We start from the raw sequence: 25,738 nt of genomic DNA, 5'->3' as shown, positions 1-25,738 counted from the left end.
AACACCTAAAATCACTCTTACAGTATCCTGTAATTTTTGTTTCTCTGATTTCATCACTTTCTGCAAAGCATCTAGAAAATTATGAGATTGAATATTCTTTTAACACTTCTTAAAAAAATAATCACTTGTTTTAGAAAACATCACAGCGAAACATCAAATCATCATCATAAATTGTTAATATTCTTCCAATCCTTGAATATTGTTTTTCTAGTGGCAAGTATTTGTATCACCGCTAAAAGATGTTCATGAAACAGAACTAAGAGAAGTTTCTTTGGAATAAGAGAGCCACTCACAAGGAAAGAGCTCACCATTGAAGCATCATTTTATAAAGCTACTGTTTTGGAAATGTTGACTGTGAATTGAAATAGATTCTCTAAAGTCTGCATCTTTCCCTGGTGAAAGGTAATCAGCTGTTTACAGAGTGAACCCTTGGCCAGGCATAGTGGCTCATGCCTGTAATCCCAGCACTTTGGGAGGCCAGGGCAGGAGACTCACATGAGCCCACGAGTTGAAGACAAGCCTGGGCAACATACAGAGACCCATCTCTACGAAAATTTGATGGTGCACACCTATAGTCCTAGCTACTCCAGAGACTGATGGAGAGGATAGCTTGAGCCGGGGAGGTCAAGGCTACAGTGAGCTATGATCACACAACTGCACTCCAGCCTGGGTGACAGAATGAGACCTTGTCTCAAAAAAAAAAAAAAAAAAGAGAGAGAGAGAGAATGAGCTCAGGACATAGCAACACAACAATGAAAGTAATAATAATGTAACACATAACAAATAATTATATGCATTATCATAAAATATGTTAAAGTGACGTTATTTGGAATTATGTTAGTCTGTATCATTTACTTTTCATTATAATAAATGTTTTTAATGTTCCTATTAAAAAACGGTAGGGACCAGGTGCAGTGGCTCACTCCTGTAATCCCAGCACTTCAGGAGGCCAAGGTGGGAGGATTGGCTTGAACCCAGAAGTTCAAGACCAGCCTGGACAACACAATGAGACCCTGTCTCTACAAAAAATTTAAAAATTAGCCAGGTGTGGTGGCATGCACCTGTAGTCCCAGTTACTTGGGAGGCTGAGGTGGGAGGCTGAGGCTGTGACCACACCACTGTACTCCAGCCTGGGCAACAGAGTGAGACCCTGTCTCAAAAAAAAAATAAGTAAATAATAAAAATTAAAAACAGCCAAGCATGGTGGTACGCTTGAGCCCAGCAGTTTCAGGCTGCAGTGAGCTATGACGGTGCCACTGCACTCCAGTCTGGGCAACAGAGGGAAACCCTGTTTCAAAAAAAAAGTACAGCCAGTCAATTACTAGTGATTAATAGTACAACTAATTAAACAAATAGGTGTTTGAAAAAATAATGTTTTTTAACAGTTTTTGTTGTTGAATAGTTTCAGATTTACATAAAATTTGGGAAGATATCACAAAGACTTTTCACATTGTCCAGACCCATCCGTATATTTCCTCTCTTGCTAACATCTTACATTAGTATATACATTTATCACAATGAATGAACCAATATTAAGTCATTATTACAAACTAAAGTTCATACTTTATTCAGATTTTCTTAGTTTTCCTAATATAGTTTGGCTGTGTCCCCACCCAAATCTCATCTTGAATTGCAATCCCCACAATCCTCAGGTGTGTGGTGGGAGGGACTGAGTGGGCGGTAATGTAATCATGGGGGCGGTTTCCCCCATGCTGTTCTCCTGATAGCGAGTGAGTTCTTGGGAGAGCTGATGATTTTCTAAGCGTCTGGTATTTCCCCTGCTGGTACTCATTCTGTTTCCTGCCGTCCTGTGAAAAAGTGCCTTCTGCCGTGATTGTAACTTTCCTGAGGCCTCCCCAGCCATGGAGAACTGTGAGTCAATTAAAGCTCTTTGCTTCGTAAGTTAAACTTCTTTGCTTCATACAGTCTGGGGCAGTTCTTCATAGCAGCGTGAGAAAGGACTGATATATTTCCCTTGTCTGTTTGAGTTCCATCAAGGATACCACTTAGTAATGATGTCTCCTTTGGCTTCTCTTGGCTGTGGCAGTTCATCAGACTTTCTTTGTTTTTGATAACCTTGAATGATATTGAGGAGTGCCGGTCAGGTGTATTGGAGAATGTCCTCCAGTTTAAATGATGTTTTTCTCATTGTTAGATTGGGGCTATTGGTTCTGAGAAAGATGATCTGAGGTAAAGTGCCATTCTTCTTACATCATAGCAAGGGCACATGCTCCCAAGACCCTGTTCACATTAATGCTGATCACCTGGCTGAGGTTATGTTTATCAGCTTTCTTCACTGGGAAGCTACTTTTCCCCTGTCTATACTGCATGTGGCCTTTGGAAGGAAATCACTATGCAAAGCCTTCACTTAAGAAGTGGGCAATTTGTGCTGCCTCCTTGTTGATTGGTTATCTGCATTAATCATTAGGAGTTCTTCTGCATAAGAGATTTCTATTCATTCATTTATTCATTTAATCATTTATATATGCCATCATGGACACCTGGATAGTTATTTTGAGCTTTCAATTATAATTTAATACTACATTATTTATTTTGATGCTCAAATTGTTCCTGCTTTGGTCACTGGGAGGGCTTTCCAAAAGCTCCTTCTTTGTCTGACATTAGATTTTTGTGGGTTTGTTTAGTTTTGTTTTTTGAGCACTTTCTTATTTTCAATCTTACTATCCAATCTTGTATTTTTGCTGCCCCAGTCCCATTGTTATCAATTTCTCCAAGAAGCTCTGGTTTCTTTTATTGGAAGATCGTATTAAAAACTTATATCTAGAATTCTTCCTAGATCCGTAAGAGAAGTGAGGTCACAGGACAAGCCTCAGCCCCCCAGAGTAGAGAGACCAACAGTTAGACACAAAGAACCACAACTGGCTGGGCACGGGGGCTCACACCTGTAATCTCAGCACTTTGGGAGGCTGAGGCAGGTGGATCACAGGTCAGGAGTTCAAGACCAGCCTGACCAACATGGTGAAGCCCTGTCTCTACTAAAAATACAAAAAAATAGTGGGGGGTGGTGGTGTGCACCTGTAATCCCAGCTACTCAGGAGGCTGAGGCAGGAGAATCACTTGAACCCGGGAGGAGGAGGTTGTAGTGAGCCGAGATTGCGCCACTGCACTCCAGGCTGGGCAACAGGGCAAGACTCTGTCTCAAAAAAAAAAAAAAAGAACCACAGCTACAGCAGAACCAGAGTGCCAGGTGGGAGGGGAGCCTGCAAAGCTGGTGGCTCTGGGCTCAGTGAGGATGATTCTGATAGCTGCAGGGGAAGCCAGTCATGGGGGCACATTTGTAAGCCTTACCTCCTGGAGCTCCACCAGATTCTCACAGTGAATCCTGGAGAGAAATCTCAGAGGGCTTCAGGCAGGTGGAGGAGAACAGGCACCATTTTGAAATATGCCAGAGCATTCTCCTCTGAATAAGATTTGTCCTTGGGAGAAACTTTTATTCCAGCTTTATTGAGGTATAATTGAGAAATGAAAATTGTATATATTTAAGGTATGCAAGGTGATGATTTGATATACATATACATTGAGAAATGATTGCTACAATCAAGCTAATTAGCACATCCCCTGCATCACGTGTGCACGTGGGGTTAGAACATTTGCTATCTACTCTCTTAGCAAACTCAAGTATCCAACACAGCATTATTAACTAGAGTCACCATGTGTGCATTAGATCCCCAGAACTTGTTTGTTTTATACCTGGAAGTTTGTGTTCTTCGGCCAGCACCTCCCCATTTCCCCACCTCCCACACCCCCAGCACCTGGCAACCACCAATCTACTGTCTGCTTCTATGAGTTTGACTTTTTCAGATTCCACATATATACGAGATCACACAGTATTTGTCTTTCTGTCTGACTTATTTCACTTAGTATAATGTCCTCAAGGCTTACCCATGTTGTTGCTGCCAATGGCAAAATTTCCTGCTTTTAAATGCTGAATAACATTCTGCCTTATATTCTATATATACCTCACATTTGCTTTATCTGTTGACAGACACTTGGTCGTTTCCATATCTTGGTTCTTGTGAATAATGCTGCACTAAACATGTAATGCAGATATTCCTTCACGATACTGATTTCATTTCCTTTGGGTATCTTCCAAGAAGTGGGATTGCTGGATCATATGGTAGTTCTGTTTTTACTTGTTTGAGAAACATTACATTCCCAAGAGCAGTGTACAAGGGTTCACTTTTCTCCACCATCGTTATCTCCTGTCCTTTTGATAATAGCCATCCTAACAAGGGAAGCCTTGCTTCTCAGTGCTGTTGGCTCACAGTACAAGGAAATGTGTGTATTCGCACGTGGACACAGACTCATGGAACGTGTGTCTAAATTAAGGTAAGCATGAGTCACACTGATGTCTTCAGCACTAACCCATTAGCGTGTGGCTCATTCTAGCTTCTCTTCTCATCTGTAACTTCTCACTCCAGCAGTGAGAAACCAGGCTCACGCCCATCTGCCAGGTATTTAATTCATTGTGCAATTCCACACTAGAGGTAGAGTGGCATCAGAACTGTTAACTGTTACCCTTGTGGGAAGGAACTTTCTAAAAGAGACAGCACCATTTAAGTCCAGTCCCTTTGCCTTTAGCTTTCTGGATCTCCGTCATTTCCAAAGCCACTTCGATCCGCACCTTTCCCCCACCATCGGTGGTATGTTTGTTTCATACATTTGTGACACGGTTAGGTTCTTTGTCACATTCTGCATTCCATCCTGACATCCTCTAACCTCCTCAGTGACTATGTTAATTTGCATACCTTACCACATATTCTTTGGGTTGTAACCTTCTATGGGTTTTAATTAATGCATAACAGCAGGTGTCCACCGTTAAAGCATCATAAAAAATGTTCCTCTTCAAGCTCCCTGCTCCTAAAACCCCTGGCAACCACAGATCTGTTTACCCTCTTTGCAGTTTTGCCTTTTCCAGAATGTCATGTAAATGGGATCATACAGCACATAGCCTCATCAGACCGACCCATTTACTTAGCAATATAGATAGAGTTGAGTTCATCCATATCTTTGCATGGGTTGATAACTGTTTTTTTTTTTTTTCTATTGCTTCATTGCATGGATATAGCCTGGTTTGCTTATCCATTCACCTATTGAAGTGCATCCTGATTTATTCCAGTCTTTGACCATTGTGAAGAGAGCTGCTGTACGTATTTATGTGCTGCTTTTTGTGTGCACATAAGCTTTTTTAAAAGTTGGCTGAATAAGCAGGAGTGTGATTTGCTGGATCATAGAATGAGATTATATTTAACTTTGGGGGGAAAGCGTCAGACTGTCTTCCATAGTGTCTGTAGCATTACACATTCCCACCAGTAATGAATGAGAGTTTAATTTCTTCCACATCCTGTATGACTATTGGTATTGTCTTTTTTTTTCTTTTTTAATTTTAAGATTTTAGCCTTTCTAATCGGTGTTTAGGACTGTCTCATATTGCTTTAATTTTTCTTCCCCTAATGAAAAATGATGTTGTATGTTTCCTATTTATTTCCTATGCTTACCTTGCTTACCTGTATATCTTCTTTGGTGAGGTGTTTAGATCTTTACCCATTTTTAATTGGGTTGTTTGTTTTCCTGTTGTTAATTTTTACAAAGTACTTTAGATACAAGTCCCTTTTTAGTTTCGTCTTTTTCAAAGGTTTTCTCCCAGTCTGTGTCCTGTCTTTTCATTCTCTTAACAAGGTCTTCCACACTTCTGAAAATTTTAACTTTAATAAATTTCATTTTATCGGCCAGGCACGGTGGCTCACGCCTCTAATCTCAGCACTTTGGGAGGCCGAGGTGGGTGGATCACTTGAGGTAAGAGTTCGAGACCAGCCTGACCAACATGGTGAATCCTCGTCTCGGCTAAAAATACAAATATCAGCCAGGCATGGTTGTGGGCACCTGTAAGCTCAGCTACTTGGGAGACTGAGTAACAAGAATCACTTGAACCGGGAGGTGGAAGTTGCAGTGAGCCAAGATCACGCCACTGTACTCCTGCCTCGACGACAAGAGTAACACTCCGTCTCCAAAAAAAAAAAAAAAGTTCATTTTATCAGTTTTTGTCTTTTATGGATCATGCTTTTGGACTTGTGTATAAACACTCATACAAAACCCAAGACCACATAGATTTTCTCCTAACATTTCTTCTAAAAGATTTTTAGTTTTATATTTTACATTTAAGTCTGTGAATTATTCTTAGTAAATTTTTTTATGTGTAAAGTTTATGTCTATATTCGTTTTTCCCCATATGGTCACCAAATTTTTCCTTTACTATTTGTTAAGAAGACTATAAGTCAAAAGGCTCCTTTTTCTCTGTGACAAAGATCGGTTGGCTGCATTACATGGGTCTAATTTTGGTCTCCCTCTTCTATTCCAATTATCCACATGTTCAGAGTGACTAGAATAGTTTGATAATAGACAGATATTGGAACTGTCAGAGCATACTAGGAAAAATAAAGTTCCCAAAAAGAGGTTATGTTTGAATTCTGCTTTAGTTCCAACCCAAAGGCTGAGGAACACTCCATGGAATTTAATGATAGGGCGGTAACTGTGATCTTACCGAGATTTATGAACAGGAAGATCCTTGGTGATTGTTGTCGGTCAAAGGGTGGCTTTGACATAGCACCTATCTGTGTTAGGGCAAATACAGCCAGGGAAAAGGTGATATTTGGAATCATCTGGGATTGGACTCTTGATCAATAGATATGAAATGTCAGATGGACGTGAGAATTGTTGGTCTTTGGTACGTGTGTGTTGCAATGAGTAAGGATGAGTAATGTGAAGGAAAAATAGAATTTGGGATCCCAAACTCACTATGCCAAAGGGAAAGTTAAGCATGGGAGACTGAGTCAGGCAAAAACTGCCTTCCTTTTGTTCCCAAACAGACGGCTGTAATTCCACATGCTTGTGTTATGTGAAATGTGAATTCATTGAGCGCTAATCAGAGCCCCACAAGAATGAAAGCACTTGCCTCGCTGCCTACCCTCCCTCCTCTTTTTTCCTCCCCTCCTGCTTGCTCTTTTCCTTTTAAATATTGAAGCTCTCAAAACTCTCATTTCTTTTTCCTGGGTATATTCTCAACCTGGGCAAAATAAACCTCTAATCAATGAAGATCTGTCTCAGGCACTTACTGGTTTACAGTAAAAATGAGGAGACGTGGGAGCTGATGTTTGGGGTATGGAGTAGAACCTGGGCATGGGGTAGGTAGTGACCGTGCATACAGACTGAAAAGACAAGGCTGTGATAACAAGGAAAAGCCTCTCCTCGCTGGTCAGACAGGAGACATATCCCGGTAAAACCTGGCTCTGGTGTCCACCTCTCTCAAGACAAACACATGTAGAAATTTGAGATAGAGATGGGCAGAGCTTGGTTTAAATTCTAGTTCTGTCATTTTGTAGCATGAGACTTGGTCACATTCATAAAGCTTTTAGAACTTACTTCACATCACTTGTTATATGGACAGCTGATCCATAAATAGCACAATTATTGTGAGGATTTATTTTTTTTATTTTATTTTTTATTTTTTTTGAGATGGAGTCCTGTGCTGTCACCCAGGCTGGAGTGCAGTGGCACGATTTTGGCTCACTGCAACCTCCGCCTCCTGGGTTCAAGCCATTCTTCTGCCTCAGCCTTCCCAGTAGCTGGGATTACAGGCACGCACAACCACGCCCAGCTAGCTTTTGTATTTTTAATAGAGACAGAGTTTCACCATGTTGGCCAGGCTGGTCTCAAACTCCTGACCTCATGATCCACCCACCTCAGCCTCCAAAAGTGCTGGGATTACAGGTGTGAGCCACCACACCCGGAGGATTAAATAAGCAATTGCAAGTAACTGATTCAGAGAGTCTCAGTTAATGCTATGGGAATTTTTTTCTCTTTTGGGGACCTCACTCAAGGAGTTGTCTTCCCATCCTGTTCATGACTCATTATCACTATCTGTCCATGCAATACATCCAATTATTAACGTTGTTCTGGAAAGTAGTCTGCTGTTGGCAAATGCTTCAAAAACATAAATTATGAAATGCTGAGATGTTCCTGCAATGATAATTACTAAGGCAGAACTCCAGCTACCATTTCACTCAGATTTCCAAAGGAATCAAATGTCCCCCAATACTAAGCTCCTTCTTCCTGTATTCTATGAGCTCTACTGCCGTAGGGTGACTGTGAGACACAGCAGTAGCATTAGAAAGGGCTCAATCCCTCTTCCTTTTGGTAAAAGGGGTTTTGTTGCTAAACTGACATAGTGAGCCACTGAACCCCCCAGCAGGGGATGAGGCTTTGAACTGTTATGTCCACTGTTTAACAGATTCCAAAGGTGCTTGGCTGCGCATTCAGGCCCTGGGGCATGGAGCTAGGATTGAGTCTCTGGTGCTGCCTGAACCTACACGTTGCGGAATCAAGATGATTGAGGGCAAGTGCATTGGAGGGTGGGGGCAGGGGGAAGCGTAGGGGGTGGGGGACAGGGCAGGGTGGAGAGGAAGGGGGTAGGGCTGGACAGGACAGGGAGGGTCAGGGCCGGGCACAGCAGGGAGGTTGTCGCTCTGCAGGGCTGGGTGAGTGTTAGGGAAAGAATGCTAATGCACCTAACCAAGAAGTATTAAGTCACAAAGTTTTGTTCTTGGTTGTGCAAACAAGAATCACCATGTGGCAATGAGTCAGGTCCTCCTAGGATTTGCCCTCAGGGAGGGAATTACATGACATCCCTGAATACCAGGTCTAAGCAAAGCATAAAACACTATAATTGTCCTCTTATTTTTCTATAAAATGAGGATTTTCATATGTTCTTTATGAGCTGCTGTAGCCAAAGCCTTCTTCCTTGTGACCTGGGGAAAAGGGCTCCTCCTGTTTGTCTTAGATCACCCTGCAGGTGCATGTGGGTTGGACCTGGTGGCACTCACTCCCAGATGAAGGCTTGGAGGTCCATGACGAGATGAATAAGACTGGGCTCTCATCGTTTCTTTATCCTTCTTCAGCTTTGTCTGCTTAGTTTTCAGACTATCCTGAGGGAGAATGTGAAGGAAGACAGGTGGCGGCCGAGTTCCTGGCAAGGAACCCACGGGTTCGTGGGGACTTGCTCTTTCTCCTGAGTTGATTACCCTTTGCCAGCAGATGAGCACATTTCTCCTCTTGGCCTGGATCTTCTATTAGTAAGTGTGTCTGAGAAGTATTCATGAACGTTCTGTTTCTCCAGAGCCCTGGAATGCTCATGGCAGGTCAGGAACTGATCATGACATCATGTCCTTCCCAACATGTACACCAATTTTTTCATTCTCCATTGAGGATATCCTTTCAGGGAACATAAGTGAAGGGCTGTCCTTTTCTCATCCATCCAGTGCCATGTTGGGGAAATGACTCACTCAATCAACCATGTCAGAGGCTGCAGGGGTCTTAGGTGTGTGGTGACCACAGGTGACAGGGATGTGTGACAGCAGGTGCTGAAGGTCAGGCATGGAGGCAGGTGATTCATCAGGTGCTGAGTCCGTCAGGCCAGGCGGCTTCCACATACGCTACTTTGTCTCTATCCTCATCTGTTTTCTTTCACAGCACTTACAACTGCCTCAACATTGTTTGTTTACTTAAATCTAGTTTTTCAACCCCTAGAACATGTCTTTCTGACCACAGCTTTTTGTCTTTATTACAACTCCATCTCCAACATTAAGAACAGTGCTGGGAACTCAATGACTATTTTTTTGAATAAATAAATGGATTAAATTTTTACTAAGTGACAATACTGTTTTAAGCACTAAGCTAGGGTTTGAGACCACAGTAATAAAAATAACAGCCATTTTTCTTTTCCAAATAGAACCTAGATTGTTTCAATGGATCTTAATTTTATTGGATTAATTATGAGAATAAATTCCACAACCCACGGTGGAAATATTTAAATCTTCACTGCTTCTGAGACTGTCTGGAGCTTGGTGTCAGGGGTTCTCCTTCCTACTCCAGGGAAGGGCCCTCAATGTCCTTGGTGTTCAAGGTGCTCTTCCCCGGGTGCCCTTCTATGCTCACCTTGCCTTGTTGGGAGCCTGCCCCAGATCTGAAGATCATGCACAGTTCTCACACAGAATTCAAAATCCATGCAACTTTCCCCACAGAGCATCAGCTCTGCAAATCATTCGTGATTTCCCAGTTGAAGCGAGGAGCAGTGCTGTGGAGGGAAGGAAGGATTTCCCCAGAGCCCAAATCCAGGTAGGCTGCAGATGTAATGCCCAGACCCTCTGTTCCTCAAAGAAGACCACCAGAGTCCAGAGTCAAAGCCAAGCGGCAAGGATCTTTATGACAAGTTCAAACTTGGTCCCTCCATTACACAGCATACAAGAGGGCCCCGAACAATGCGAGTGTTTGCTTTTTATAGCCCGAAAGTTACAGGGGAACAAAGGAATTCTTTTGGTTCCCGCGCTTTCAGTAAAACTTTGAACGGCTGGCTGTCTCCTTATCGGAGACTTTCTAGGTGGTGTTTGTACTGGGCCCAGGAAGTTTGAGAGATATGTGGCGATATGTGGTGAGATGGGAGGATGGGATGTGTTTGTACTGGGCTCAGGAAGTTTGAGAGATATGTGGCGATATGTGGTGAGATGGGAGGATGGGATGTGTTTGTACTGGGCTCAGGAAGTTTGAGAGATATGTGGCGATATGTGGTGAGATGGGAGGATGGGGTGTGTTTGTACTGGGCTTGTTTGTTTTGAGCCCGGGGCTGAGGAATGTGCCCGGCTCCTCTCACAGACAGATATGCTCAGTGCAGGGAGTACCTGGTCGGTGAGGAACAGAACTTTGATAATGACAAATGCAGATGACCTTGAGTGAATGATATTTTTAGAAAACTGTGAGAAGCTGTTGGGCGCGGTGACTCATGCCTGTAATCCCAGCACTTTGGGAGGCCGAGGCAGGCAGATCATGAGTTCAAGAGATCAAGACCATCCTGGCCAACACGGTGAAACCCTGTCTCTACTAAAAATACAAAAATTAGTTAGGCATGGTGGTGCGCACCTGTAGTCCCGGCTACTCAGGAAACTGAGGCAGGAGAATTGCTTGAACCAGGGAGGCGGAGGTTGCAGTGAGCCAAGATCATGCCACTGCACTCCAGCCTGGTGACATAGTAAGACTCTGTCCAAAAAAAAAAAAAAAAACCTATGGGAAGCCGTTGGGAGAAAAATTCCACACATAATGTTATTATTTCTCATGTATAAACCAATTTTGTTCACATATATTCATGTCTTCATTAGAGTTAAAGCTTCACATTGTGGCCTTTGCCCTGGTCCCTTCCCTTTGATGATTTTCCTTTTCATGACATCTCCAATATCACCTCTTTATTTTTCTCTTCATTCTTGAAAATACTTCATAATTTTTAATTTCCCAAAATGTCTTGAGTTTGGTCAAATTTCTGGTTAGTAAACATGAGAGAATTTGCACTAAAGAAATAAAATGATTGTAACCAGGATTTTAGATCAGAGTGAAGTGGCCTCGTTGTCTTGGGGAGGTTCTTGGTCTCATGGCCACGGAGATTAAGGACCCGGACACAGACAAGGGTGAGGTCTAGAGCAGAACTGTAATAGGTGAAAGAAAGAGAAAGCTCTCTGCTACAGAGAGGGGTCCCAGGAAAATGGGTTGCCAATCTGTGGTGAGATGCAGGGGGTTTTTACAGGTGAGCCAGTGGGGAGATGGTGTCTGATCTACACAAGGCACGAGAAACCGGCCAGGACCAGTTGTGCCATTTACATAGGACATGAATCTCTGGCAGCCCCCACTCCAATCTTTTATTAGGCAGGTGGGTAGCTACTCCATGTTGCTTATTTCTTTCTTACTCTATACATGGTAACAAAAAAAGGGAAGGTGGAGCCCCGTGGTGGACATGCCTGGCCCCAGATAGCCCTTTTCTATGGGTGTAGCCATAGGCCTCCCCCTGTGAAAGCTTGCAGCTTCCTTGTCAATGCTTGCAGCTCAATCTTTCAGGCTTCTCTTTGTTAGAAAAGCAATGATTTCTTGGGCTGCTTTTTGTTAGAAGGGAAGTTCTGTCGAGTACTCTTTGGCCCTCACTATCTGCCTAAATAATTTCTTTCTCTCTCCGGTATCAAGAGCTCTCACTGTATTTACACACACACACACACACACACACACACACAAAGAATTATAGAGAAGAAAAATCATATGAATGTCAGATATGTGGGAAAGCCTTCAGCCAATTCTCTGTCTATGGACAACCTGGGAGAACCCACATTATAAATGTAATAAGTGCGTAAGAGCCTTCAGCAGTAGCTCTAAACTTCATAAACACCAGAGAACTTACATGGGGGAGGAACTTTATGCCTGTCATCAATGTGGAAATGCCTTCATACCTAACTGATCCTTTAAACAACAGGAGTGAACTGTACTGGGGATAAGCCCTTGGTCTGTAATCACCTTTAACAAGCATTCAGTAGAGGTCCAGCCTCAGTGTGCACAAGAAAACCCAGAAGAGAAATAGTCTCTAACAAGAAATAGGATAGACATTCTGAATCAGGAAGAGGAAGCTTCCTGGGTGTTTTAGGGAAATACTGGAGGATGTGGTATAGTAGAGAATACATCTAACACTGTCTTTAGTTCCTATCACAGAGCTTCAAAAACCCTTGGAATTTTCAGAGTGATAGAAGTGTCTTAGACATGCTAGTGAGGTAACTGTGGTGAGCCCCTAGATAGCTTCAGGATGGGGACTGGTCATCAGAAAGATCAACTATGCAATTATAGGGTTGATAGTTTGAGCCAGCTCAACCTGGGGGTGGGAGGAGCAGGAGATTGAGTTTGATTATGTGGTCAATGATTTAATCATCCTAGCCTACATAATGAAACCTCAGAAAGATCTCTAGACACTGAGGCTCAGGGGAGCTTCTAGGTTGGTGAACACTTTGCTGACCAGGAGGGTAACCAGCAGTGACTCCATGGGGAGAGGGCACACAGCTTTACATTCCCTCCAGACCTCGCCCTATACATCCCTTCATTTGTTGTTACCAAGTTGTATGTTTTATAATAAACCTGTAATCATAATTATTGCTTACTCTTGAGCTCTGTGAGTCATTTCAGTTAATTATTGAATCTGAGGAGAAATGAAAACCTCTGATTTTACAGCCAGTTGTGTAGAAGTACAAGTGGCTTGGGGCCCCCCAAGGTGTGCCTGGCATCTGAAATCTTAAGAGCAGCTTGGTGGGAATGAGCCTTTAAATATGTGAAGTCTGATGCTAACTCTTGATAGTTAGTGTCAGAATTGGATTTCCATATACCCCTGGTGTGGTTAAAATGGAATAGAGGAACATCAGATAATTTATACTGGAGAAGGAAGTGAAATAAACATAAGAAACCCTTTACTCACAGAGAAACTCTTGTAGGCACACAAGGATTCACATGCTACAGAACAATTTCAGTGTAACCAATGAGGGACAGGGCCCAGTGATCACTCATTCCTCAGTCAGTACTACAGTTCTCACAGTGGGGCAATACCAATCCTAAAGTCAAAGTAGAAAAACTATCTGCTGGAATTCATCAGAAAACTCAAACCAGGAAAAAACTCTAAGGAACCCTTTAGGAAGTCCTAGCTAGAGCAATCAGACAAGAGAAAGAAATAAAGGGCATCCAAATTGGAAAGGAAGAAGTCAAATTATTCTTATATTTGACATGATCTTAAATTTGGAAAAACCTAAAGACTCCACCAAAAAACTATTAGAACTGGTAAATTGAGTAAAGTTGCAGAATACAAAATCAACATACAAAAATCAGTAGCATTTCTATATGCCAACAGTAAACAATCTGAAAAAGAAATCAAGGAAAAATCCCATCTACAATAGCTACAAATAAAATAAAATATCTATAAATAAACTTAACCAAAGAAGCAAATGATCTCTACAATGAAAACTGCGAAACACTGATGAAAGAATTGAAGAGGACACAAAGAAATGGAAAGATATTCCATGTTTATGGATTGGAAGAATCAATATTGTTAAAATGTCCATACTACTCAAAGCAATCTACAGGTTCAATACAATCCCTATCAAAATACCAAAGACATTCTTCACAGAAATAGAAAAAACAAAAAATCCTAAAATTTACATGGAACCACAAAAGACCCAGAATAGCCAAATCTATCCTGAACAAAAGCAACAAAACTGGAAGAATCACATCACCTGACTTCAAATTATACTACAGAGCTATAGTAATCAAAACAGCATTGCACTGGCATAAAAACAGACACATAGACCAATAGAACAGAATATAGAACTCGAAAACAAATCCATACATCTGCAGTGAACTCAATTTTAACAAAGTGCCAAGAACAGACATTAGAGAAAGGATAAATCGTGCTGGGAAAACTGGATATGCAAATGCAGAAGAATGAAACTAGACCTCTGTCTCTTGCCATACACAAAAGTCAAATCAAAATGGATTAAAGACTTACATCTAAGTCCTCAAGCTATGAAACTACCCCAAGAAAACACTGGGAAACTCTCCAGGATATTGGCCTAGATTAAGATTTTTTGAGTAATACCCTACAAGCATGGGCAACCAAAGCAAAAATGGACAAATGGGTCTTGTTAAAAAGCCTATACACAGCAAAGGAAACAATCAATAAAGTAAAGAGTCAATCCACAGAATGGGAGAAAATATTTGCAAACTACTCATCTGACAATGGATTAATAACTAGAATATATAGAGAGCTCAAACAACTCTATGGGGAAAAAAACCAATAATGTGATTAAAAAATGGGTCAAAAGTCTGAGTAGACATTTCTTCAAAGAAGACGTATAAATGGCAAACAGGCATATAAAAAGGTGCTCAACATCATCGGTCATCAGAGAAATGCAAATCAAAACTACAATGAGATATCATCCCCCCTTAATTAAAATGGCTCTTTTCCAAAAGACAAGCAGTAACAAAGGCTGGCAATGACGTACGGAAAAGAGAACCCCTGTACACTGTTGGAGGGAATGTAAATTAGTTCAACCACTATGGAAAACAGTTTGGGGGGTTTCTCAAAAAATGAAAAATAGAACTGCCAAATGATCCAGCAATCCCATTGGTAGGTATATACCTAAAAGAAAGAAAATCAGTATATTGAAGAAATATCTGGACTCCGTGTTTACTGCAGCACTATTCACAATAGCCAAGATTTGGAAGCAACCCAAGTGTCCATCAACAGACAAATGCATCAAGAAACTGTGGTGCATACACCCCATGGAGTACTATTCAGCTGTAAAAACAGAATGGGATCCTGTCATTTGCAACAGCATGGATGGAACTGGAGGTCGTAGTGTTAAGTGAAATAAGCCAGGTACAGAAAAACAGATTTCCCATATTCTCACTTATTTGTGGGAGCTAAAAATCAAAACAATTGAATTCATGGAGACAGAGAGCAAAAGGATGGTGACCAGAGGTTGGGAAGGGAAGTAGGGGGTGAAGGGAAATAGGGGTGATTAATGGGTACAAAAATTTAGTTAGGTAGAAAGAATAATATCTAGTATTTGATAGCACAACAGGGTGACTACAGTCAACAATGATGTATTGCACATTTTAAAATAACTAAAAAAGTATAATTGGGTTGTTTGTAATGCAAAGAAAGTATAAATGCTTGAGGGGATGGATTCCCCGTTTATCCTGATGTGATTATTATGCATTGCATGCCTGAATCAAAACATCTCACATACTCCATGAATATGTACCTACTACATACCCACAAAAATAAAAATGAAAAATTTCTGAAAAGAATCCTTTAGCCCACCATTCATTTAAGAACTCAGAATTTTGCCATGTAACTCCATTTTTAAAAGTAAGATAAAAATAGGATTGTGATATGATTTGGGTTGTTGAATGCAAAATTTTGTGACAAGTAATAAGTGATGAGGGTAAAGGTTAAATACTTTTCAACAGATTAATACTTTTCAATACACATGCAGCCAACGTTGCTGAAAAATACCATATGTTGGTCAGTTTCTAGCTTTTTATGCAGCTCTAAACATAATTAGTAGAAATTTGGATCCATCAGAAAATAACTGAATATGAACTGAGAAACATAGGACACAAAATTATGCATCTTAACCATTATATTAGTATTACATGTTCATACACATGGCAAATATTTATATGAACGTGGATAAATAACACATAATTTATCTGAAGTCTGATGTTAATATAATTGTTCCTTTAAAATGTCAAACCTGTCCATATTTTCCCACCTACACTCCCATGATTATTCCTCACCTTGACAGGCAGGAGGAGAGGGCAGAGAGAGGAGGTTAGGAGGGAGGAAATAGGCAAGAGACTCCGAGGGAGCATGCAGTATGCGGGTGAGTGTCCCCAGCTATGGTTGGGGCAGGGATGGACTAGTGGCAGGGAATGAAGGGCAGTAGGAGCAGAAAGAAGGAAGAGGGTTGGACAGGCAAGGCACTGATGAGGCAAATGAGGCGTGTCAGGTTTAGTATCTAGAGCATCACAGCCAAAAAGGAGAGGAAATGCAATGAAGATGTGGGTGTGCTGTCCTGGGAAACTCGCACCTCCTCATGAGGGTGCTACCAGTTCTTGTGAAAATCGGATCAGCTGAAGCACACAGATCACTCTCGCTGGTGAACAGCGGGTACTCAATTCCTGTTGTTGCACTCTCTCATCTCTCCCAGTTCTTTCTGATAAACCTTGAGCTGCTCCTCTTTGTACATTAGAATCTCTGATTTTCCAAGTTGGAAGGGGACCGGGAGGCTATTTTGGTAGACACGATTCTAACACACCTCCTGAGTTTCTGTCTCCTGTAAAATCTCCTGTAAAATCTCCTCCCATTGAGGGGGGCCTGGACTTCTGAAAAGAATCCTTTAGCCCGCAATTCATTTAAGAACTCAGAATTGGGTTCTTAAATTTCCCTAATTAGATAACCTTACATGGCAATGCTGGGGGGGCGGGGATTGCAGATGTATTTAAGGTGCATAGTATTCTGACTGTGATATAATCAAGAGATATTTGTTGTCTAATTAGAAGAGTCCTTTGGAAGAGAATCTGCGGGTCAGAAGTGAAGGAAGTCTGAGGGACATTCAACATAAATCGATTGGTAATTTGAGGTTTCCGGTAATTTGTTTCACATAAATAGAACTAACAGAGGTATCTAGACCCCTCTCCCTTGCTCCCTGAGTCCGAGTCCTAGTCCTAGTTCTAACCAGTTACTAAATCCTTGTCAACAAAGGATCATCCAGCCTGTTCCTAAACAGCCCTAGTGTAGGGACCTGACTGATGCCTAAGGTAGATTACTTTGGTTTTATAAATAGGGTGTTATAAATAGGTTTTACAATTATAGTAGTGGTGCCGGACGCAGTGGCTCACGCCTACAATCCCAGCACTTTGGGAGGCTGAGGTCAGGAGTATGAGGCAAGCCTGGCTAACATGGTGAAACCCCATCTCTACTAAAAGTGCCAAAATTAGCTGGGCATGGTGGTGCACGCCTGTAATCCCAGCTACTCAGTAAGCTGAGTCAGGAGGATCGCTTGAATCTGGGAGGCAGAGGTTGCAGTGAGACGAGATCACACCAGTGTACTACAGCCTGGGTGACAGAACAAGACTCTGAATCGAAATAATAATAATAATAATTATTATTATTATTGTAGTGATTCCTGTTACCTGTTCAGCACTAAGTAGAGGCCAGCTACCATGTAAAGTCTTTGATCTTATCAAATTTTTGCAACAGCCTCATGAGGACAGGTGAGAAGGGCAGTGTAGCTAGGTGAGAATCCACCAGTCATTTAGTTCAACCTCATTCAGTTGTGAGGAATCTCAGGTCCAGCTCTGTTAAGCTCAGGTGTTACAAAGTGCCCTGCTGCTGCTTTCAACCATTAGATAACCCAGAACACCTAGATGGTTCCTGTATTTTCTATGAACTCAGCGAAAGTATCATTTACCCACACAATCTCCTATGGGTTGTGCTTGTATGCACTACTCTTGTGCTATGACCAGAATTAGTTCACAGCAGCCATTCATGTTGTCACAATGTTAACTTAGCATGTCTTCCACACTGCCAGCCTGTGATGTACTTTAGAGAATTGCATATTTCTGGCCATACATGATTTAAACACACTCAAACTTCTAGCATACTGAAAATTCCAAAATTCATAAACAAATCTATAAAATGCTTTAGAGGCTCAGAAAAGAAGTGAGCTGGCATTGAGAAATCTCTTCATATATTTGAGTTTGTCGTTAATTGTAATTAAGTTTGAATGACTGTAATACTCACTATCATCCAAATAGATTTTAAAGGGACTCTTGTAGGACATCACAGTTTTTTCTGGAGATAAGCTAACAAATGGTGTAACTTGCTATGGAACAGGTTTTATTGTTGAGGGAAGAAATATATATTCAACAAAGCATATGTATTGTCCATAAAACATACCACATTATGTGACCTTGTCAGTAGCTAAAAATCAAGTCAAGTTCCAGACAACCCTAACATTCATTAGGCTAAATTTCTTAAAAACAACTGTATCATATTAAATAATAATTGTAATTATTTCTCAAAGTTTCTAATCTTGCACCTATTAGAAGTGTTTTGTTTTGTTTTGTTTTGTTTTGTTTGAGATGGCATCTCACTCTGTCACCCAGGCTGGAGTGCAGTGGCATGATCTCAGCTAACTATAACCTCTGCCTTCTGGCTTCAAGCAATACTCCTGCCTCAGCCTTTCAAGTAGCTGGGATTACAGGTGCCTGCCACCACGCCCAACTAATTTTTTGTATTTTTAGTAGAGACAGTGTTTTGCCATATTTCACCACGCCTGACAAGGCCAGACTGGTCTCAAACTCCTGACCTCAGGTGATCCACCTGCCTCAGCCTCCCAAAGTGCTGGAATTACAGGCGTGAGCCACTGTGCCCGCCCCAGAACTGTTCTTAAAGGGTGCCTCCACTCATCTATGTGTCCATAGGTTTATTACCTTATATATAAAGCATCTTAGAGACTTTTCAGGACAATATAGATGGCTTTTACCAGCACTGGAAAGTATTTCTTGCAAATACCTGTAAACTTTAACAAAGTGATCTTTCCTGTTTCAGCTGATACTAAAGACACACTCATCCTCTGATGAAGCCACACACATCAGCTGGCAAGAGTATCAGTGTTACTCCCTGCTGTGGCGGTTCGATTCTGTTGCTCTGAACGCTGGTCATACCAAACATACCTCTCTCTGCTCTCCATTGAAAGAAACTCAGCTGAGTGTTCACTCCAAAGTTAGGTTTCTATACTTTGGAACAAAACATCTGAGTCGTATAATAAAGGGAAGTCATAATGCAATTCATAGACATGTGAATAAAACGCTAAAAGTTTCACAAATGCTAAATTGTAGGGATATTTCAGGCAGTATATGGTTTCCTCTCTAATTTATTACTAAGGGTAAATTCATTTTCTATGCATGTTTATTTTAAGCTAGTCGTATTTATTTATTTATTTATTTATTTATTGAGATGGAGTCTCACTCTGTCACCCAGGCCAGAGTGCAGTGGCACAATCTTGGCTCAATGCAACCTCCGCCTCCTGGGTTCAAGCAATTCTCCTGCCTCAGGCTCCCGAGTAGCTGGGATTACAGGCGTATGCCACCACGCCCAGCTAATTTTTGTGTTTTTAGTAGACAAGGGGTTTCACCATGTTGGCCAGGTTGGTTCTGAACTCCTGACCTCAGGTGATCCACCCCCTCAGCCTCCCAAGGCACGTGAGCCATGGTGCCTGGCCTAAGCCAGCTTTTCAAATGGGGAATACAGAATTCGAATTGTGTCTGATTCTCTGTTGTACAGAAAATTGAAGAGTTAGGCAATAGTACTGGGGGCTACAATATAAATACTCTTTTAGGGGTAATGCAGCCTAAGCAATTTTTACACCTAAAAAATGAAAAACCAAAATGTTTTATTTTCCACGGAACAGTAACTTGTAATTAGTCCATTGAAAGTATGTTGGTTAGTGTTGTTTATTTGGCTTAGACTGAGAGGATAAGAATCTGTGGCCGGGTGTGGTGGCTCACGCCTGTAATCCCAGCACTTTGGGAGGCCGAGGTGGGCGGATCACAAGGTCAGGAGATTGAGACCATCCTGCCTAACTTGGTGAATCTAAAAATACAAAAAAATTAGCCAGGCGTGGTGGTGGGCGCCTGTGGTCCCAGCTACTCTGGAGGCTGAGACAGGAGAATGGTGTGAACCCGGGAGGCGTAGGTTGCAGTGAGCCGAGATCGTGCCCCTGCACTCCAGCCTGAGCGACAGAGTGAGACTCTGTCTCAAAAAAAAAAAAAAAAAAAGAATTTGTGAGACAGATTCTCTTAAAGAGGTATAAATGTTAGGCCAGGCTCGGTGGCTCGTGCCTGTAATCCCAGCATTTTGGGAGGCTGACGCGGGCAGATCATGAGGTCAGGAGATCGAGACCAACCTGGCCAACATGGTGAAACCCCATCTCTATTAAAAATAGAAAAATTAGCTGGGTGTGATGGTGCACGCCTGTAGTCCCAGCTACTCAGGAGGCTGAGGCAGGAGAATTGCTTGAACCCAGGAGGCAGAGGTTGCAGTGAGCCGAGATTGCGCCACTGCACTCCAGTCTGGTGACAGAATGAGACTCCATCTCAAAAAAAAAAAAAAAGGTATAAATGTTAAAAAAATTTAAAATTCCTTTAGCCTAATATTTTTTAGGATCCTGTAAGAAGTAGTCTGATGGAAATGCCAGACCATGGCATTCTAACCTTGATCTTAAACAACTGGGTCGAGAATGACAGGAACAAAAGTTAGTTTACCTTAGACAGTAAATTGAAATTACTACTGAACCAAAAGTTTAGTGTGTAGGTATTATTAATGATTTTTTTTTTTTTGAGACAGAGTTTTGCTCTTTTTGCCCAGGCTGGAGTGCAATGGTGCAATCTTTTGGCTCACTGCAACCTCCGCCTCCTAGGTTCTCCTGCCTCAGCCTCTGGAGTAACTGGAATTACAGGCACCCACCATCATGCCCAGCTAAATTTGTCTTTTTAATAGAGATGGAGTTTCACCAGGTGGGCCAGGCTCAAACTCCTGACCTCAGGTGATCTGCCCGCCTCAGCCTCCCAAAGTGTTGGGATTACAGGCGTGAGCCTATTAATGATCTTATGGGGCAGAGTAGTCCTTGAACATCAGGCATATTTAAAAAAACATTTTTTAGAGTCGTTGATTTGAATCATTTTGAAAGGAAAACTAATTTTATACCTCAAAACTAATTTAGATTATGTCTAGTCATAATTATGTTATAGTCATAAATGTCTATTTTCCAAATTTGGGGCTCTTGCTCAGTGTAATTAAATATTCATTTTTGTACCTATTAGATTCACTTAACTACTAAAGCTGGTATTTTTTATTACCTCATATGCTGATAAGATAATGAGTATTTTCTTAATAAATTTTCAGTAATATTGAGAAGATCATGGTGCTGTATGAATCATGTTTCTATATATATAAAGAAATCAAGGATTAGAAAGGCATATAACTATATTATTTGTGCTATGTTACTAAGAATGGATATCATCTGTCTTAGCCCATCTGTGTTGCTATAAAGGAATACCTGAGACTGGATAGTTTATAAAGAAAAATGATTTATTTGGCTCACAATTCTGTTGGCTGAAAGATTGGGCATGTGGCCAGGGCCTCTGGCTGTCTCCACTCATGAAGAAAGACAAAGGGGAGTCGGTTTGCAGAGACTGCACGGTGGGAGAGGAAGCAAGAGAAAGAGGAGGTGGTGCCAGGTTCCTTTAACAACCAGTTCTCACAGGAACTAACAGAGCAAGAACTCACTCACCCCCCACCCCCCAGGGAGGGTATTAATCTACTCATGAGGGAGCCACCCCCATGATCCCAACACCTCCCATTAGACCCCACCTCCAACACTGGGTATTAAATTTTAACATGAAGTTCGGGGGCCAACATCTAAACCATAGCATAATCTGTTGTGTATAATTTTTTAAAAATGAAGAATATTTATGGAAACATCACTTAAGTCTATGCGAGATTTCACAAATACTTTGTCATTCCTAGAAATCGAAATGACATTTTTATAATTTTGGATTGGCACGTTTAAAAACATTTTCCACATACAGTGTCACCACCTAGAACAGTGGTTTGATTTAGTATCTCTTTAGATCCTTCTACATGTTTTGGAAAATTAGTTCATTTGTTCTAATTCTTTATACATTTATTGAAATGTATAGAAGCTAATTAGCTGGCATGTTTCATGTAGATTTCAGAGTTGACGATCAAATGTGCTGTGTTCATTACTCAACTGTTGAAGCCATGACTTTTTCTCAATATCTTTACCTTTTTTTCAAGCATTTCGTTACCTTTTTAGAAACTAATAGACTATGTTTAGAGCTTGGTTTTACAGAAAAACCAAGCAGAAAATACAATGTCTCCTATACTTCCTCCCCCACTTTCTCCTCATCTCCCCTCTTCCAGTTTCCTCTGTCATTAACTTTACTGTGGTACATTTGCTATAACTGATTAACCAATAATGATGCATTATTATTCACTGAATCCTTAATTTTAATTAGGTTTAATTAGGGCTACCTTTTTTTTTTTTTTTAGACGGAATCTCCCTCTGTTGCCCATGTTTGAGTGCAATGGTGTGATCTTGGGTGACCGCAACCTCTGCCTCCCAGATTCAAGCGATTCTCCTGCCTCAGCCTCCCGAATAGCTGGGATTACAGGCACACCCCACCATGCCTGGCTAATTTTTGTATTTTTGTAGAGACAGGGTTTCGCCATGTTGCCCAGGCTGGTCTTGAGGACTCCTGACCTCACGTGATCCGCCCTTCTAGGCCTCCCAAAATGCTGGGATTAAAGGCGTGAGCCACCGTCCCCGGCTGGGCGATGCCTTTATGTTTTGTACTTCTAGGGCTTTTGACAAATGCACAATGGCATATGTCCATCATCATAGAATCGTACAAAATAGTTTTACTGCCCTAAAAATCCTCTGTGCTCCGCCTATTTATTCCTTCCTCCCATCCCCCACCAACTACAGATCATTTTACTGTCTCTATAGTTTTGCCTTTTCCAGAATGCCAAATGGTTGGAATCTTACGGTGTGTAGCCTTTTCCTACAGGCTTCCTTCACCTTGCAACATACATTTAAAGTTTCTCCATGATTTTGCATGACTTAATCGTTCATGTCCTGGACAATGTGGTGGCTCGTGACTGTAATCTCAGCACTTTGGGAGGCTGAGGTGAGCAGATCGCTTGAGCTCACAAGTCTAAGACCAGCCTAGGCAACATGGCAAAATCCTATCTCTACCAAAATTTTTTGAAAAATTAACTGGGCATAATAGTGCCTGCCTGTAGTCCCAGGTACTCAGGAGGCTGAGGTGGGAGGAGGACTTCAACCTGGGAGGCAGAGATTGCAGTGAGCCAAGATTGCACCACTGCACTCCAGCTTGGGCAACAGAACCAGAACTTGTTAAAAAAAAATGTATATATATATATATAGTTCATATCCTTTTATTGCTGAATAATATTCCATGATATAGATATACCACAGTTTGTTTATCCAATCACCTATTGCTTCCAGTTTGGGACAATTGTGAATAAAGTTGCCATAAGCATTCATGTGCATTTTTGGTGGGGACATAAATTTACAACTTCTTTGGATAAATATCAAGGAGGTTGATTACCGGATTGTGTAGTAAGAGTATGTTTAGTTTTGTAAGAAACTGCCCAACTCTTCCAATGTAGTGGTGCCGTTTTGCTTTCCCACCAGCATTGAGGGAGAATTCCTGTTGCTCCACATTCTCACCAGCATTCGATGTCATCAGTGTTCTGGATTTTAGCCATTCTGATCGGTGTTTAGTGATATGTAATTGTTGTTTTAATTTCCAGTTCCCTGGTGACATATGATGCTGAGCATCTTTTCATACAGTTATTTGCCATTTGTGTATCTTCTTTGGTGAGATATCTATTCAGATCTCTTACTTACTTATTAATTAGATCATTAATTTTATCATTATTGGCTGTTAAGAATTCTTTGTATAATTTGGAGTAAACAGATAGCCTACAGAATGGGAGAAACTATTCACAAACTACATGTCTGACAAAGGTCTACCATCTAGAATCTATAAGGAATGGAAACAAATCAACAAGCAAAAAAAATTTCTCAAAAGAAGACATATAAGTGCTTAAGAAATATATGAAAAGATGCTCAATATCACTAATTCATCAGAGAAATGCAAATCAAAACCACAGTGAAAAAACATCTCACACTAGTAAGAATGGCTATTCTTACAAAATCAAAAAACAATAGATGCTGGCAAGACTGTGGAGAAAAGAGAATTCTTATATACTTTTGGTGGGAATGTAAATTAGCTCAGCCACTGTGGAAAGCAGTTTGGAGATTTCTCAAAGAACTTAAAACAGAACTAGCATTCAACCCAGAAATCCCGTTGTTGGGCATATATCTAAAAGAAAAATCGTTCTACCAAAAAGACAAGTGCTCTCACATGTGCATCACAGCACTATTCACAATAGCAAAGACATAGAATTAACTTAGGTGCCCATCAATGATGGATTTGATAAAGAAAATATGATACATACATACCATGATATACTATGCAACCATAAAAAGGAAAAAAATTCCTATGCTCTGCAACAGCATGGATGCAGCTGCAGTCCATCATCCTAAGTGAATAAACCCAGGAACAGAAAATCAAATGCCACATGTTCTCACTTATAAGTGGGAGCTAAACATTGGGTACTCATGGATGTAAAGATGGCAATAGACACTGGGTACTAATAAAGGGGGGAGGATGGGAGGTGCTAAGGGTTGAAAAACTAACTATTGGGTACTGATCCTGAATGACAGGATCATTCACACCCCAAACATCAGCATCGCACAATATACCCAGGTAGCAAATCTGCACGAATATCCACTGAATCAAAACTAAAAGTTGCAAAAAAAAAAGAGAAAAAAAGAAAAAAAAGAGTTCTTTGTATATTTTGGATAACAGTCCTTTATCAGATATATCTTTGCAAATATTTTCTTTCAGCCTGTGGCTTGTCTTCTCATTCTCTTAATAGTGTCTTTCACAGAACAGAAATTGTTATTTTTATACCAGCATTACCCTGACACCAAAACCAGAAAAAGACACAGCAAAAAAAGAAAAGTACAGGCCAAGGACAGGCGCGGTGGCTCGCGCCTATAATCCCAGAGCTTTGGGAGGCCAAGGTGGGTGGATCACAAGGTCAGGAGATCGAGACCATCCTGGCTAACACAGTGAGACCCCATCTCTACTAAAAATACAAAAAAAAAAAAAAAATTAGCCAGGTATGTTGGCAGGCACCAGCTACTCCAGAGGCTGAGTCAGGAGAATGGCATGACCCTGGGAGGCGGAGCTTGCAGTGAACCGAGATCTCGCCACTGCACTCCAGCCTGGATGACGACAGAGTGAGACTCTGTCTCAAAAAAAAAAAAAAAAAAAGACAAAAGAAAAGTACAGGCCAATATCCCTGAGTACAGGCCAATATCCCTGATAAACATAGACAGAAAAATCTTCAACAAAATACTAGCATATCAAATCCAACAGAACATCAAAAAGATTATATGCTATGGCCTTGGAATAAACAAGGATGCAAAAGTAGTTCAAGACACATCACTCAATAAATGTGACATATCACATCAATAGAAACTATAACATAGCAAAAACGATAACTTTGCCGGGCACGGTGGCTCATGCCTATAATCCCAGCACTTTGGGAGGCCAAGGCAGGTGG

At 41.2% G+C, this 25,738-nt stretch overlaps 1 pseudogene; it reads right to left on the bottom strand.

Annotated features, from left to right (window-relative positions):
* Positions 1–982: 982 nt before the first annotated feature.
* LOC144333640 (putative uncharacterized protein encoded by LINC00596) lies at positions 983–23,806 on the bottom strand (annotated as a pseudogene).
* Between the last annotated feature and the right edge of the window lie 1,932 nt (positions 23,807–25,738).

This window comes from Macaca mulatta, chromosome 13, assembly GCF_049350105.2.
Source record: "Macaca mulatta isolate MMU2019108-1 chromosome 13, T2T-MMU8v2.0, whole genome shotgun sequence".
In the NCBI taxonomy this organism is placed as follows: Eukaryota; Metazoa; Chordata; class Mammalia; order Primates; family Cercopithecidae; genus Macaca; species Macaca mulatta.
The sequence above is the reverse complement of the archived record's forward strand: the minus strand, read 5'-3'. Positions and strand labels throughout refer to the sequence as shown.